General features: G+C 46.5%; 1 pseudogene; it reads left to right on the top strand.

The window, feature by feature from the left end:
• Window positions 1-698: 698 nt before the first annotated feature.
• Window positions 699-1,561, top strand: LOC147679547 (lactoylglutathione lyase-like; annotated as a pseudogene).
• The last annotated feature ends 12,172 nt before the right edge of the window (window positions 1,562-13,733 follow it).

Below are 13,733 nucleotides of genomic sequence, written 5' to 3'. Positions count from 1 at the left end.
CATTAACTTTTCCAAAAATTAGTAATAGTAGTTTTACATGGTAATTATTTAATGTCAAACTAGGGGCTCCAACTGTTCACACTAGTATAGAATATAAGTGCAGTACACCCAGTATGGTTTGTTTACGGGTGAGCGACAAATATATTTGCAACAATAATCATAAATGAGTCGGGAGAATGTATAAACTATAGAATGAATTCATCAGAAAGGAATGGAATTTGAGAAGAAGAAACATGTCCACTTAGATGGGATTCGGCTCTGCCTTTAAATGATAAGCAGTAACTCAGTACCTACAAGTTATCTAACAGCAATAAAGTGCACAGCATGTTGATTTGCAAGAAAGATGAAATATTGATGCAGACAAACGATGTCACAAGACAGAAATACTGATCTGTCTTCCTAGTCAACAATTCCTGGCAAGTACCATTCCTAAGGTGTAACGCTTTTCAGTGCGGTCGTCCCTCCTCTGTATTGCTTAATTCTGCTGGCGAGAAAGTGTCACCCATAGTCATTCAAATGTCACTCATAATTACTCTGACATTATGAAAATGTCACTCATAGCAATCTAAAACCTTTGCTCTATGAAATACTTGTTAAAAATTAGAATGTAAGGGACCTAGCTCCCGCCACTCCGCCTAGTTCAGTCCCAGGGTCAGGTTCCCTCTCTTTCGTCCAAAACCCGCCGCCGCAGCGGCATCATGTCCGAAGTCCTGGCGCCGGAGTTGCATGGCCTGTCAAAAGAAGACATGGTCGGCGCGTGCACAGACCGTGACCCCAGCACTAAGGATTACTTGATGGAGCAAACTATGCTTAGGATAAAAGATCCCAAAAAGTCATTAGAATTTTACACTAAAGTTCTTTGAATGACACTCTTGCAGAAATGTGATTTTTCATCTATGAAATGTTCACTTTATTTCATGGGTTATGAGGACAAAAAGGACATTCCCAGCTATACAAAAGAACGAACAGCATGGACTTTTTCCTGGAAGGCCACAATAGAACTGACTCATAATTGGGGAAGTGAAGAGAGGAGTTATCATTAGGGGTGGGTGGAATTTCCGTAATTGCGTTCCGCACATCTCTGCGAAACGGTAAAAAATCTCTGTGAACATGCAGAAATTCCACGAACATGCAGTATTGCTTGTTCGCGATGCTTTTTCCGTGTTCACAATCTCTGTTTGCGTGCTCGGGGGTAAATATCTCGTGAACACGCATTTTGAGAAAGCAAACAAGCAAAAAATTTCGCGAAGTCGCGCAACGCAGAATTTTGAACAATTTTGCGTTCTCCGCGGAACGCGAAATTACCCAAATTCCGCGAGAGAAACAGAATTTACCACCCAGGCCTAGTTATCATAACGGAAGCTCTGACCCTCGAGGATTTGGGGACATTGGCATTGCATTTCCAGATGTCTGCACAGTTTGTAAAAGATTTGAAGATCTAGGAGTAACATCTGTGAAGCAACCAGATGATGGTAAAAAGGAAGGACTTACTTTTATACAGGATCCTGACGGTTACTGGATTGAAATACTTAGTCCCAACAACATGTTAAATATAATATAAATATCTTAGCTTTTGGGTCCGTGCCAATAAATGTCCAAAGAGATTGCTCCAAGAGGCTGAAAATGAGTATGTACGATAAAAATACTACCTGTTTACAATATTGGAATTCTATATCTTTGTTGTACTTGACATAACACTTTTTTAAAAGACTAACTCCCTTTTTGGGTCTCGTCTGAGACAGCGCATAGCTGTCTCTTTGAGACATTTAGTAAGTGGCTTTTAAAGTGCCACCAGAGGCTTTTGCTGGCCTACAGCTTACATTCACGAGCTTGAGCACGTGCACAGCTGCCATCTGTGTTTTTATTGCTGTAATCAGGCTCCTCTGCTTGCACCATCCCCCTCCCTTTTCCCCCTCCCTCCTGGCCAGCTTCATTTGTGTCTTCTCGCTTTGAATCATGCTCCTCTGCTCGCACTCCCTTCCCTTCTCCCCTTTCCTCTTCGTCAGTTTCATTTGCGTCTTCTATCATTGTGAATGCTCCTGCTTCCACCAGGCACACACACGCCACCAGTCACCTGTGCACACTTCCATCAGGCACACACCCACCAGCTGTCAGTGCACGCTTCCACCAGGCACACACACCACCAGCCGTCAGTGCACGCTTCCACCAGGCACACACACCACCAGCCATCAGTGCACGCTTCCACCAGGCACACACACCACCAGCCATCAGTGCATGCTTCTACCAGGCACACACACCACCAGCCGTCAGTGCACGCTTTCACCAGGCACACACACCACCAGCCATCAGTGCATGCTTCCACCAGGCACACACACGCCACCAGCCATCAGTGCACGCTTCCATCAGGCACACACCCACCAGCCGTCAGTGCACGCTTCCACCAGGCACACACCACCAGCCGTCAGTGCACGCTTCCACCAGGGACACACACCACCAGCCGTCAGTGCACGCTTCCACCGGACACACAAACCACCAGTCGTCAGTGCACACTTTCACCAGGCACACACACCACCAGCCGTCAGTGCATACTTTCACCAGACACACACACTACCAGCTGTCACACACTACCAGCCATCGGTGCACGCTTCCACCAGGCACACTCCACCAGCTGTCAGTGCATGCTTCCACCTGGCACACACCACCAGCCGTCAGTGGGCGCTTCCACCGGGCACACACACCACCAGCCGTCAGTGCACACTTCCACCAGGCACACACACCACCAGCCGTCAGTGCACCCTTTCACCGGGCACACACAACACCAGCGATCAGTGCACACTTTCAACGGGCACACACACCACCAGCTGTCCGTGCATGCTTGAAAAAATGAAATGAAATTAAATGAATGAAATGAAAAACAATTTTTAACGCGCAACTAAGCCCAGATGGGCGTCAAGGCGCCTAACCAAATAATACCAGATAACAGAGACTGATCCTAATTACGGATAAGCCCTGACAAAACACCAGGTCTTGAGCGCCCTTTTAAAGGAAGACAGAGAAGGTTGCATCTTAATCTCAGGAGGTAACAAGTTCCATAGTTTGGGAGCAGCAACAGAAAAAGCTCTGTCTCCCCAACGAACGCTTTTGGTACGTGGGACAACCAACAGATTCATCTCAGAAGATCTTAAAGATCTGCCAGGCTGATACCGGGTCAGCAATGCACCAAGGGGGTCAAAAGAGCCCTCTGCCAAAGCTCGATAGACAAGACAGAGGATCTTAAACGAAATCCTGAGATGAATGGGCAACCAATGAAGGCTCCTTCTGGCCATCGTAGCAGATGAAGCTTTGGGAAGTGCTAAGACAAAGCGAGCAGCCGCATTTTGAACTACCTGTAATCGCTGAATGAGCCCCTTGTTGGAGTCTACATAGAGCGCATTACAGTAGTCCAACCTTGAACCTATCAATGCTACTGCCACCTGTTTGCGTGCTGAGGGAGAGAGATAGTGAAGGATCCTCCTGAGAATCTTTAGCACTCCCCAGCAGGTGGCCACCGTACGGTTGACCTGCAGAGTCATGGATAGGGAGGTGTCAAAGATTACCCCAAGGTTTCTTGCTGACTGGGCAGGGGATGGACAGGTTCCCAGTGATGCCGGCCACCACTCATCCGACCAGATATCCCGGTCCTTGCCAAAGACCAGAATCTCAGTTTTTTCACCATTCAGCTTCAGGGAGTTCTGAAGCATCCAATCCGAGACTGTCTGCATACAGATCCTGAAGTTGGTGGCGGATGATGATACTGAGTGGGCCAGTGACACCATAATCTGGGTGTCATCGGCGTATGACACCAGTTCCATCCCCTGAGATTTTACTAGCCTTGCAAGGGGTGCTTCCACCAGACACACACACCACCTGCCGTCAGTGCATGCTTTCACTGGGCACACACCACCAGCCGTCAGTGCACGCTTCCACCAGCCACACACACCACCAGCTGTCAGTGCACGCTTCCACCAGGCACACACACCACCAGCCGTCAGTGCTCGCTTCCACCGGGCACACACACCGCCAGCCGTCAGTACACGCTTTCACCGGGCACACACACCACCAGCAATCAGTGCACGCTTCCAGCAGGCACGCACACCACCATCCATCAGTGCATGCTTCCACCAGGCAAACACACCACCAGCCGTCTGTGCACACATCCACCAGGCACACACACCACCAGCCATCAGTGCACGTTTTCACCAGGCACACACACCACCATCCATCAGTGCACACTTTCACCAGACACACACACTACCAGCCGTCTGTGCACGCTTCCACCAGCCATACACCACCAGCCGTCAGTGCATGCTTTCACCAGGCACACACACACACACACACCACCAGCCGTCGGTGCACGCTTTTACCGGGCACACACACCACCAGCCGTCAGTGCATGCTTCCACCCAGCACACACACCACCAGCCATCAGTGCAAGCTTCCACCAGGCACACACACCACCAGCCGTCAGTGCACACTTTCACCAGGCACACACACTACCAGCCGTCACACACTACCAGCCGTCGGTGCACGCTTCCGCCAAGCACACACCACCAACCATCAGTGCTCGCTTTCACCAGGCACACACACACACCCCCAGCCATCAGTGCACGCTTCCACCAGGCACACACACCACCAGCTTTCAGTGCACGATTTGACCAGGCACACACACCACCAGCCGTCGGTGCACGCTTTCACCAGGCACACACACCCCACCAGCCATCGGTGCACGCTTTCACCGGGCACACACACCACCAGTCGTCAGTGCACGCTTCCACCAGGCTCACACACCACCAGCCGTCAGTGCACGCTTCCATCAGGCACACACACCACCAGCCATCATTGCACACTTTCACCAGGCACACACACTACCAGCCATCTGTGCACGCTTCCACCAGCCATACACCACCAGCCGTCAGTGCATGCTTTCACCAGGCACAAACACACACACACACCACCAGCCGTCGGTGCACGCTTTCACCGGGCACACACACCACCAGCGGTCAGTGCATGCTTCCACCCAGCACACACACCACCAGCCGTCAGTGCAAGCTTCCACCAGGCACACACACCACCAGCCGTCAGTGCACACTTCCACCAGGCACACACACTACCAGCCGTCACACACTACCAGCCGTCGGTGCATGCTTCCACCAAGCACACACCACCTGCCATCAGTGCTCGCTTTCACCAGGCACACACACACACCACCAGCCATCAGTGCACGCTTCCACCAGGCACACACACCACCAGCCTTCAGTGCACGATTTGACCAGGCACACACACCACCAGCCGTCGGTGCACCCTTTCACCAGGCACACACACATACCCCACCAGCCATCGGTGCACGCTTTCACCGGGCACACACACCACCAGCCGTCAGTGCACGCTTCCACCAGGCTCACACACCACCAGCCGTCAGTGCACGCTTCCATCAGGCACACACCACCAGCCGTCAGTGCACGCTTCCATCAGGCACACACCACCAGCCGTCAGTGCACACTTCCACCAGGCACACACACCACCAGCCATCAGTGCATGCTTCCACCAGGCACACTCACCACCAGCCATCAGTTCACGCTTCCACCAGGCACACACACCACCAGCTGTTGGTGCACGCTTTCACCGGGCACACACACCACCAGCCATCAGTGCACGCTTCCACGAGGCACACACACACCACCAGCCTTCAGTGCATGCTTCCTCCAGGCACACACCACCAGCCATCAGTGCACGCTTCCACCAGGCACACACACAACCAGCCGTCAATGCACGCTTCCACCGGGTACACACACACCCAGCCATCAGTACACGCTTTCACCAAGCACACCACCCCCACAGCCATCAGTGTACGCTTTCACCAGGCACACACACCCCCAGCCATCAGTGTACGCTTTCACCAGGCACACACACTACCAGCTGTCAGTGCACGCTTTCACCGGGCACACACACACACCCAGCCGCCCGTCAGTGCACGTTTTCACCAGGCACATACACCACCAGCCACCAGTAAACGCTTTTACCAGGCACACCCACCACCAGCCGTCAGTGCAGCAGGCAGGCTCTTCTCAGAGTTTCTTGGTAAATATGTGTTTGATGCCTGGGAGGGAGTGGGTCGAGTTTCCTTAAATCATGGTGAGTATGCAGGTGCAGTGCATGAACTCCTGTGTGAGTGTGTCATGCTGCCTGGGGCTCACTCACTCCACACTTGTAAATTGCGCCTGCACCAGGATTTTTCTCATTCGCAAAATTTGGCTCATGCGCACAGCTAGGCAGCCCCCACACCCCCGGGAATGACTGCTTCCTACAACCATAATTGAAACAACATTCAGAGCAATGAAAACAAGTTCATTTGATGCAAAGACCTGTTAACAAAAGACATGTCCAGCTAGTGTAGATCTGGCAACTTAAACAAAACAGCAACACAAAACAAACAAGCATTGGCCTAGCCAATAGGTCTCGCTTTTTGGATCCTATAAGTATTTAGTTATGCAGCAGAATATCCTTGGTGCAACAACACCAACTGCATGGCTAAACACTTATAAGGTCTCAAATGCGAGACCTATTGGCTATGCCAATGCTTGTTTTTCTTTTGTGATTTTTGTCATCTTTCTTGAGTGCTGTGAACATCTTGTGTAGGCCAGCCTTCTGCTGAAAAGGGTAACCTAGTGTCTGTATATTGTACAACCTCAGGAACATGGTGTTGCTATATTTTTCTAATGTTTTGTAGGACAGTATCAGATATATAAAAATGCATATATGTTTCCGAGTGGTGGTGGTGGTATGCGCATTACTTTACGCAAATGTGTAATTACAGCATGCAGTTCACCACAGCACATCAGTCATCAACCTATTTCACATGTTTCAGACTGTCGTCTGACATTTAAGCAGAAATATTCTTATTTCGGGATTAAGCATTGTTTTCTCTTGTCTTTTGGCCTCTTTTAAATCCAAAACTGGACTGGTGGAAATTGTTCACTTGAATTTTTGATGCTGTAATATGTTAAATCGGAGTTCAGCCGCACTGCACACAAAGATGGGCAGATGTTTTATCAAAAAAGTGAGTGTTAAAAGCAGTGTCATACTAATTGTACTAATGACAGAACGCTCACAGAGAAGAGCCACAGTGTGAGCACATTTTAAAGATTCACAATAAATAACCATTATATATTTTTTTAAACGTAAAAGATTCACAATAAATAACCATTATATATTTTTTTAAACGTAAAATCCATGAAATAAGAGTTTATTTGTGTAATTTAGCCATTAACTGCGCTTCCATACAGTGTCACATCTTTGTTTTCTCCTTGAAAATGTACGCTTTCACTTCGTGCATGCCTCGTGTGATTCTGTCACTCCGTGCATGCCTCGAAAACGTACTCCATTATTTCGCTCCGTGCATGCCTCGAAAATATATTTCATTCTTTCACTCCGTGAATGCGTATACCTTTTTATTTATTTCAAGCGTCTTTCTTTGTTCTACTCGAGATTTGCGTCCTGTCTGTTCATGTACAGTATAACTCTTTTAATAACGACATGTCGGGTAATTAATTGCTTCCTGTCTCTTCATGTGCAGCATTGACTCCTTCATTAAAGAAACGTGAGCAATTAATAACCTTAGCTGAGCTCCGTTTCAGATCCAGTGAAATTGTGTATTCCCGCCCTCAGCCCGAGCAGAGATCGACTGCTTATGTCTGATCCTGCCCGTGCTGAGTTTATTCTCCGAAGAAAGCCGAAGTGCAGGGGATACACGATACCAGGGGGATACCACATATTACACAACACCGGCTAATTTTTGGGTACGAATACGTTTGCTGTTGTATCTGTGGTTTTGTAACAGGCATAATAAATAAAGTATTACTTTTAAACTCGGCAAGTGGGTGTGGCCCTTTGTTTCTACATTTCTTCCAGCATCTAGATGCAGCAGTTCCCTCATTAATATGGGTGTAAGAAAAACTAAGCTTGGCCTGATGCCAGCTAAAGCACCACTACATAGTAAACATGGGCATAAACTGCTGCGATGGGTTTTCAATGTCCCTAAGCAATCCCATCAAACTGCAGTCAGCAAATCGGATTTAGATGCTCGTCCTTGACTTTCATCCTCCTTTTCGCTATGTAGAGGGGACCACTGGCACAGGTTATATCTCAGTACTACTTACAGCTTCAAATCTATGCTGATGCAATAGAACCCATATACACCAGAATGATCACCAGGTCCAGTCAACAAAAATACCGCTGCTTGCCTGAAACGTATACATCCTCCTCTGTTAGCCTTACATGTGGTCCAGGGGCCTCATTTATGAAAGCCTTGCGCCACCGGTGCGTCACTTTTTCCCATGTTAAAAGTGACGCACCGGCGGCGCAAGGCCTTCATAAATAAGGCCCCAGGAATCTAGAAGCTAGCTACTTTGACTCCTATCCGTAGTAGGGAATCGCAGAGTGCGGTTTGTAGGTATTTACATTCCAGTTCAAAAGTTACTTTAGATGACACTAGTTATGTGAGTAGTGAAGATGGACACTCTCTTTGCAGGTCTCTCTATAGGAATAACTGAAGTGATGGAACTTCCCTCATGGGCCACAGAATTGCTGAACTCCCAAGTGTCCAAATTATAAATTAAACACCCAGTACGGCATTCTAAATAAGCCCCTAGCCCGAGTTTAGAAATGATTCCTAAATAATGTACTAGTGCTCCGCAGCAGCAATAAAATTGCCTCAGGGCACTACCAATCAATGTATGCCGATATCAGACTGAATGGTGAGGAATAACTTGCTGTAAACGTCATTATATTTGAGCTTTTTTCTCTTCCACCGGGCAACTAGAATTTAGCAAGCGGAAATTAGATTCATTATTGTTAGCTGATGTACCAATCACCGTCACTTTTGAAATATAATTTAGTAAGAAGATAGATGCCCGGTTACTAATTCCTAGGCATTTAACGTCATGTAATTGCTACAACATTATTTACACCACTAGATGGCAGACAAAGATCAGAAATATTAAAATGCCTACTGTGATTTCAGCTTTCAGGATTATTAATAGAAAAAGATATGTCAGGCAAGCATCATTTGCATTTTAGTCTAAGAAACTTTTATGCCAGTAATCCGAATGAAGAGCAGATATATTCAATCCAAACCTTGCTATTTCTGCTTTTATCTATGCAAAACGCCCCCACTCGTAAATTAACTGGAAAATTACTTTCTCCTTTTTTTTTTAAAAAAACCTCTAGTCTGCTTTCCAAATCTTGGCACACAGACGCTTGGAAAATTGTCACCAGTGTCCAGGGTCGGATTGGCGCAGTTCTTACTATAAACTTGAATCATATTTTGTCAATACGGGCGATGTTCCAGGATTGAGAGCAGATATGGAGTTCAGGGGTGGATGTAATAAAATATAAAGCTAACTCAGTATCGGTCATCAGAATTTGGCCACCCCTGACCCTAGAAACAGGAGGAGTGGATGTACTGAAATCCAAGCTATTCCATGTGCCCAGGCTCACTAGGTGGAGATTATGATCTCAACTGAAGCGTAGCTTCCATTGGTGCAGCAGGTGCAGTGGCACCGAGGCCCCTGCGCCTTGATTATTTCTGCATTTCATTATTCAAACCACAGCCAGGGATCCCCTTTCCTTTCTAGCCCCGAGGCCCATGAAACACCGACTGAACAAAGATTTCTCCTAACCCTCCACTGACAGCCTGGGCTGTTTGACTTCTCATGTCCTTTGCAGCTGAGCTCGCTGGGCTGTGACTCAGTAGGTCTGGGAAGGAGGGACATTTGCCCACTCCATGTAATCAAAGTCAAAGTCAAAAAGAGCTTTATTTCGGCTAAACAAGCCATAAAAGCACAATACATATACAAATCATAGAATACAAATATTTGTTAAAACTCAGACACTATAGTCAATATTCGTACACTATAAACAAAAAATACATGTTCCAATCATCTCAAGTAGATACATTTGAGGAAGAGTGAGTTCATATTATATTACTATCACTACAGATCATTCCAACCCCTAAAGGTTTAACATACATAAAGTTTCAAGTCGCATTTGATGGAGTTAAAAAGCTATTAAAATCAACCAATTATTTCCTTAAAAAAAGAATTTAAAAAGAAAAAACATTAAAATCGTTTTACCATATCTAAAATATTTAGCGCAGTTCTCTAGATAAGACTATATAAAACAGATGTGTTTATGAGCGGGATGGCAGCGTCTGGTTACTAGCCATCTAATTTCCCTTGAGAATACCTCTGCGTATACACCACATTGAAAATAGGAATTTCGAGGTGACAACTACAAATAATCGGAGTGTTTCATATTTAAGTAATTTGAACACCTCTACATAATTTCTGAGTCCCATATTCCTGCAGAGTTGAAGAACCCACCTCGATCTGGGCCTAGTATAAGCGGGGCAAAACAACATGACATGGAGATCTGATTCTTCAGAGGCAGAGCAGCCAGGACAATCAGCTTTGGTTGCACCCTTGCATTTATTCCTAAATGCACGGAGCAGTAATGTACCTTGCCTAAATTGTAAATACAATTTTTTTTGCCATAAACGGTTGGATGCTATCCAGAGCCAATTCTAGTTTATACTGCTGTTTAACATACAAGAACCTTGAGGCCAGGCAACACGAATTCGTACTCTGGGTCAACATAGCAAATTTGTGTTCTTTAAAAACCGCAACTAAGGACTTTTTGGATATACTGGGACAAGTCTCTTCCGGGGTAGTCCACATATTTGCCCACCCCAGTGAGAAGCATATATTCCTAACATAAGACAGCCAAGGTAAGTTTGCTACACCTAGTATGGATATAACATCCCTCAGTTCCTCCCTATATGTGACTAGCTCCGGCGTGCTCCATATGCAATGCCAGAAGAGGAGGGGATGGGAGGCTATTAGATCAGCAATAGGGCCTAAGTGGAGTTAGGGGCGTGCTTCTTGGGAGGCCCAGTAGTTGCCTAATAAAGGTGTTCTCTGTGACAGATAGAGTATGAGGTGCACAATGGCCCTAAAGTTCAGCTCCGTATAAGCAAGCTCCCCTCGCTTGATGTTTTGTAAATTTCTGTAGGGGTCCAACCACTTTTTGTGTGCAGTTTTTATACACTTTCAGAATACCACCCACTGATTGTGTTAATTTCAGATTGGCCTTCTTAGTTTGTGTCCCCCAATCCATATTTAATTTGCGCCGCATTTTGAAACCTCTCTGCCCTTACTCAGCCGAATAGGCGCTGAGTCGCTCTTCGTGCACTGAGGCGGCCGACAACACACAGCGGCCATCTTGGGGAGGCAGGCAGGTTGCCGAACCAGGCTTTGGGACTAACCTCTCGGACACACGCTGAAAACGCATAAATTAAGCATCCCAGAGGGCCCGCGCTAGACCCAGTACTACTTTGCAACACTCCTGAGGCGGAAGCCAGGAGTTTCTTAATCTCTTGCATGATTTTAAAACACTGTATATTCTTTTAACCAAGTGTTAGTATTCACCACCAGTTTTCCCTTAGCAGGCTTATATTTAATTTGTGCCGCATTTTGATACCTCTCTGGCCTTACTCAGCCGAATAGGCGCTGAGTCGCTCTTTGTGCACTGAGGCGGCCGGCAACACACAGCGGCCATCCTGGGAAGGCAGGCAGGTTGCCGGACTAGGCTTTGGGACCAACCTCTGGGACACGCGTTGAAAACGCATAAATTAAGCATCTCAGAGGGCCCACGCTAGACCTAGTACTACTTTGCACCACTCCTGAGGCGGAAGCCGGGAGTTTCTTGATCTCTTGCATGATTTTAAAACACTGTATATTCTTTAAATCAAGTGTTAGTATTCACAACCAGTTTTCCCTTAGCAGGCTTATATTTAATGTGTCTCTAATAAAAGAGAGAGGGGCCCCAGGACCAAAGGGATAGGGTTCCACAATTGACACAAGTCAAAATATAATTCCCTTTGGGCGAATTACCATAGAAACACAAATTCTTACAGACACATATAAACTCACCAATATCAAACCATAACAAGGAAGCAATAAAAATAAACTAAAAAACAGTGAAAACACTATGATAAAAGTAGATCTGTACAGTTTATTTGCATACACTATATTTTGTTTAAAAAGAGGGAAACATACAAAACGGAACACTATAAAAGAAATAAATCAAACATTCCTATAAAAAGGAGGTACAGGAAAAGGACTAAATTCCAACAAAGGCTTAGAATTTTCCTTAATTTGTTTTTTCTGTATTGCTCCTTGTGCATCGACGCGTTTTGGCGGAATATTTAATATTTCACCACCTTCATCAGGACAATTACAATAAATGTTTCCCAATGATTCTCAATTATTTTGTATCAATAAAATATGATCTGGGGTACTCTGCCTCCTTCTCAGTTTCAATGGATATTCGTCCAGCGAATTATCTTTTCCAAATTAAAATAGTGTTGTCCTCCTAGTGTGTCTTGAAAATAATTAGGGGACCACGATACTTATGGTCTGCGTTGTTTCAAAACTTCGTAGCTGACAACATGTGTCAATGTATATATAGCTGTGGAGTGATAAAACCACGCACGCGGTACTGCTATAATCGTTTGTACACACTCTGTCAGGGTATATAGTTAAAGCTCCATTATTGTTTGGCAGTCACAGGATCAGGAAATCGTTGGTCACACGTGAAATTACCAGCGTGCAGACCCCGTTCGGCGCTCAAAGAAAGGCGTCCCGCGTGCTCGCAAACAATGCTGGAAACCGCAATAAAATATAGTGTATGCAAATAAACTGTACAAATCTGCTTTTATCATAGTGTTTTCACTGTTTTTTAATTTATTTTTATTGCTTCCTTGTTATGGTTTGATATTGGTGAGTTTATATGTGTCTGTAAGAATTTGTGTTTCTATGGTAATTCGCCCAAAGGGAATTATATTTTGACTTATATTTAATGTGCGCTGCATTTTGATACCTCTCTGCCCTTACTCAGCCGAATAGGCGCTGAGTCACTCTTTGTGCACTGAGGAGGCCGACAACACACAGCGGCCATCTTGGGGAGGCAGGCAGGTTGCCGGACTAGGCTTTGGGACCAACCTCTGGGACACGCGCTGAAAACGCATAAATTAATACAGTCATGTCTCCGCACAGCGGACGCGCCCCTCTCGCGCCAAAGGAGCGCCTAAGGAAAGCCCGTCTGTGCCCATCCGTGACAGGACGGGACCGGGGACTGGGACGACTGGACCCAGTACAGCAGGTAAATTGAAATATAGTGGGGAATGTCTCCGGAAACTGAGAGGAGACCTTACAGCCCTAAGCCCCCATTCTATACCGCCGGATGAGGCAATGCTCCCTTGCCCGTATTGCAAATTTATTATTGGACCTCCAGAAATCTGTTCTGTCAAAAACGACAAAGCCAAATCATATTCCCTAGCATTTCTTAACCCCTTCGGTGCTCATGACGGAGCGGTTCCGTCATGAGCGCCGGTTGGGCTGTGCTTATGACGGAACCGTTCCATCACGGCCACGCCCGTTTCTTAGAACCTTCAGCACAGCGCGAAAATTTGCGTCACGCTGAAGGGGTTGATTGTCGCTATCTCCCGAAACATGCGTATGAAATTCGCCTGTTATTGGAGGATAGAGATTCCGAAGTCCTCTTTCTAACTGAAACCTGGTTAACAGAGGCCTCGGACCCAGATATAGTCCGGGCCCTGCCCCCAAGCTATGTTATTAGCAGGCACGACCGTCAAGGTGGACGGGTCGCTATTATTT

The sequence above is a fragment of the Lissotriton vulgaris genome, chromosome 11, assembly GCF_964263255.1.
Source record: "Lissotriton vulgaris chromosome 11, aLisVul1.2, whole genome shotgun sequence".
Lineage (NCBI taxonomy): Eukaryota > Metazoa > Chordata > Amphibia > Caudata > Salamandridae > Lissotriton > Lissotriton vulgaris.
The sequence above is the reverse complement of the archived record's forward strand: the minus strand, read 5'-3'. Positions and strand labels throughout refer to the sequence as shown.